The sequence below is a fragment of the Culex pipiens genome, chromosome 1 (assembly GCF_016801865.2).
Source record: "Culex pipiens pallens isolate TS chromosome 1, TS_CPP_V2, whole genome shotgun sequence".
Lineage (NCBI taxonomy): Eukaryota > Metazoa > Arthropoda > Insecta > Diptera > Culicidae > Culex > Culex pipiens.
Window position 1 is genome coordinate 83,329,808 of NC_068937.1, and position 4,917 is coordinate 83,334,724.

Below are 4,917 nucleotides of genomic sequence, written 5' to 3' on the forward strand. Positions count from 1 at the left end.
TTAAAAAATACACAGACATCTCTCAAGCATTTCACTCGAAGGCCTCAGATATATAACTCACCAAAATTAAATAAAAAAAAAACTTTAAACATGAAAATTGGGACGGTATTTCTGATTATAGTCCAAATTTACCGGGAATCGAGAGGTGAGTTTTGCCATTTCCCGGGAATTTTTTTAACTAGTATAATAACTGAAAAAGAAAAGTAAAAAACTAACCTAATTATTTTGAGGAACTATTTCTACATTTTGATTTTTTCCCACAATCTACTAAGGGACCATCCATAAACCACGTGGACACTTTAGGGAAGGGGGGGGGGTTAATTTGGGGTCCAAATTGTTTGGTTACTCTCAATTTAGTTATTTGAATTTTTGAAAAGTTAAAATTTACACTTTTAGAATAAGAAGATTAGAGAAGCATTGGTTTGTTCAAACTTAAAAATCGAACATTAAACATCCAATGTTCTAAACAATTTCGAATTTTTCAAATGTTTTTCTGAAAAGTTTATTAATTTTGGTTCGATATTTAAAAGTATAAAATTTCCCGGGAGTCTCGACCAAATTTCCCGGGAATCGAGAGGTCCAAAAATGGCCGATTTCCCGGGAATTCCCGCTCGTCACCCTCTATTCATATCAAATGCTCAAGATTTCCAATACAGAATACGAATATTTGTGAAAAATAAGGTATATTTTGAAAAATGTAACAAACAAACCTTTTGGAAATTTACTGAAGGTCCCCAAAAGAAGTCTCGATAATATAATATTTCGATTATCGATTCTAGATAATCGAATCGTGAAAAATGACTTGATGTTAAAATCAAATTCGGCTTCTGCCACCTCATTTCAGTCAAATTCAATATTTCATCACCGCCATTATGACCGCTTTCTTAAAATCAAGCTCGAAAATCAAAAATAACACGCATTTTTTTCGTGATTCGATTTTTCGAAGTCTGCGGGAAATCGAGGCTGGGCTGAACATTATTTGACCTAGGCGCTCTTTTAGACACTTGTTTTTCTTTCTTCTTTGAAAGATAGCCCTCAGTGTAGGATAGATTTTGCACCAAAGTAAAACGATGTTCAAATATGCAGCTCAATTGTTAAATATTGGATCTTTATTCCACAAAGTTTTTGCCCGGCAATGGACGCAAAAATTACATAGTTTGATCAATGTATTCTAGATTCTCTATCTAAAAATCTATATCTGGGAGAATTAAAGAGAACACACAATCATCGATTTTAGATTTATTTTTTTGGATAGTACATAATAAAAAAAATATGGGAAAAATTTCGGGGGGGGGGGGCTGCAGCCCGGTAGCCCCCCCCCTGGCTACGGGCCTGCTTGCAATAGAGACCACAAAAGACCCGGGGTCGTTAATGTGGATGGTTTAATTTGATTTGATTGATCATACCATGTAAGATGTTTGTTCATTTTAATACCTAAGTTTAAGCATTCATCAACTATTTCTACATTTTCATTGTCGATTCTGACGGGAAAAAATTATTGCTTTTGTTTTTGAAGTATTTAAAACAAGTCCATTATCCTTACAGTAACGAGAAATAGCAGATAAATCAGAGTTTATTAGAGATAAGCTGATCAACTGGGCAGGAAAGGTAAATTTGTGTATCATCGGCAAAAAATAGTTTATTTAGGAGTCATTCCATCTTAAGCGGAACAGCATTTGAAAATTACCATCTCCGATTCTGCTCAAATTTGGCAGAACTGTTGAGACTATCAAAACATGCAAAAATCCCGAATTTCATCCAAATCGGACCACCCCCTCCATTTTTGTACCTCCCCAAAAAATCAACTTTTTGTCGATTTTCGAGCGAAACCCCTATCTTCAAACGACGATAACTCAGGAACCACAAATCTTAGAAGGTCGGTCTTAGACTCAATTTTGAAGGAATCCATTTCCGTGATCAAAATTTAGATTTAAATATTTTTTCTACCTGTATTGCGCAATTAAAAACTTTAAATGGCCGTATCTCAAAACAGCCCTATTTATTTTTTTAAATTTGACCTCACCATCGTATTCCCCGTCCGATTTTACATAAGAATCACTTATCGACAGAAAGGAATATGTTTTGTTCCAGAGATATCGAATTCTAAAGTTTTGAGTATTTGAGATTACCTAAATTAGCTACACTCGCCGCATATGCTAGAAGCACTCAGTCGTGCTGATCAATAATTACTACCTGGTGTTATGTAAGATGAATTATTTTTATAATTTTATACGATTCTGAGATAATCAATACCTTGAACAATCTATTTTTTGTTTAAGGAATATTTATTAGGTAATTTTTATGCACTGTTTTTCCTGATCACAGTCATTGAACCACACGGAACAAAATCCGGTTTGCGGAATCGCAAACTTTGCTTCCGATTTGCTCTAAAAATCGCAAATCTCGGTTTGCACTCGTCAGCAGGAAGCATTGCTTCCGATATCGCAAACCAGTTTCCCCGATTTCGCAAACGTAACGCAGTAACGCATACCCCGGCAAAAGCACGCAGCACGCAGCCACTTCAATATTTACCTTTTTGAATTGACCGTTGATTCTCGATATTTCGATGGAAAAAAGAAGAAGAAGAGGTTTTAGTTTTGTTTCAAGTTTTTATTTATTATTTTCATATTTCAAAACCAAAACAATGAATTGCGTAAGTATTTGCTGTGGTTGTGTTTTGCTTTTGAAAGCTTGGTAAAAAAACGGGTCAGTCGCCTTGGCCTCGATTACTGTGGTGCAGCTGGGTACTGCTGGGCGCCGTTGCCGACATTGGCACGTTGCTCCCCGTGATGTGAGTTCCGGTGCTAGCAGTAGCAGGAGGCGAGGCCGCCGTCCACTTGCCAAAGTCTATGTGGCTGGCACCGTGATCGCGGCGCGGATGTTTATGATGATTATGTTGACGACTTGCGTTTTGTGAAGCAGAGTATGTGAGTTCCTATTGGCAGCAATCGCCTTGTCCAGATCCTTTCATCTATCGGTGACGTCGGCGGCGGGGCCACACGGATATAGGTGCTGCTAAGACCGGTGCAGCGTGTATACGGGCCGGCGATCTGGTTGAGCGGATTCGCGGACCGTCGGAAGTTCTCCTCGTTCTTGGAGGTTATTGATCTTTTCCTCTGCGTGCGGTCGGGAAAGACCTTAGTGCGTTCTAAGGTTCATGCCGGAGACCGAGTGACTCTGGAGCATCAAAAATACAAAAATACAAAAAGACAAAAAGACAAAAAGACAAAAAGACAAAAAGACAAAAAGACAAAAAGACAAAAAGACAAAAAGACAAAAAGACAAAAAGACAAAAAGACAAAAAGACAAAAAGACAAAAAGACAAAAAGACAAAAAGACAAAAAGACAAAAAGACAAAAAGACAAAAAGACAAAAAGACAAAAAGACAAAAAGACAAAAAGACAAAAAGACAAAAAGACAAAAAGACAAAAAGACAAAAAGACAAAAAGACAAAAAGACAAAAAGACAAAAAGACAAAAAGACAAAAAGACAAAAAGACAAAAAGACAAAAAGACAAAAAGACAAAAAGACAAAAAGACAAAAAGACAAAAAGACAAAAAGACAAAAAGACAAAAAGACAAAAATACAAAAAGACAAAAAGACAAAAAGACAAAAAGACAAAAAGACAAAAAGACAAAAAGACAAAAAGACAAAAAGACAAAAAGACAAAAAGACAAAAAGACAAAAAGACAAAAAGACAAAAAAGACAAAAAGACAAAAAGACAAAAAGACAAAAAGACAAAAAGACAAAAAGACAAAAAGACAAAAAGACAAAAAGACAAAAAGACAAAAAGACAAAAAGACAAAAAGACAAAAAGACAAAAAGACAAAAAGACAAAAAGACAAAAAGACAAAAAGACAAAAAGACAAAAAGACAAAAAGACAAAAAGACAAAAAGACAAAAAGACAAAAAGACAAAAAGACAAAAAGACAAAAAGACAAAAAGACAAAAAGACAAAAAGACAAAAAGACAAAAAGACAAAAAGACAAAAAGACAAAAAGACAAAAAGACAAAAAGACAAAAAGACAAAAAGACAAAAAGACAAAAAGACAAAAAGACAAAAAGACAAAAAGACAAAAAGACAAAAAGACAAAAAGACAAAAAGACAAAAAGACAAAAAGACAAAAAGACAAAAAGACAAAAAGACAAAAAGACAAAAAGACAAAAAGACAAAAAGACAAAAAGACAAAAAGACAAAAAGACAAAAAGACAAAAAGACAAAAAGACAAAAAAGACAAAAAGACAAAAAGACAAAAAGACAAAAAGACAAAAAGACAAAAAGACAAAAAGACAAAAAGACAAAAAGACAAAAAGACAAAAAGACAAAAAGACAAAAAGACAAAAAAGACAAAAAGACAAAAAGACAAAAAGACAAAAAGACAAAAAGACAAAAAGACAAAAAGACAAAAAGACAAAAAGACAAAAAGACAAAAAGACAAAAAGACAAAAAGACAAAAAGACAAAAAGACAAAAAGACAAAAAGACAAAAAGACAAAAAGACAAAAAGACAAAAAGACAAAAAGACAAAAAGACAAAAAGACAAAAAGACAAAAAGACAAAAAGACAAAAAGACAAAAAGACAAAAAGACAAAAAGAATTTTAGAATTTTAGAATTCTAGAACTTTAGAACTTTAGAATTTTAGAATTTTAGAATTTTCGAATTTTCGAATTTTAGAATTTTAGAATTTTAGAATTTTAGAATTTTAGAATTTTAGAATTTTAGAATTTTAGAATTTTAGAATTTTAGAATTTTAGAATTTTAGAATTTTAGAATTTTAGAATTTTAGAATTTTAGAATTTTAGAATTTTAGAATTTTAGAATTTTAGAATTTTAGAATTTTAGAATTTTAGAATTTTAGAATTTTAGAATTTTAGAATTTTAGAATTTTAGAATTTTAGAATTTTAGAATTTTAGA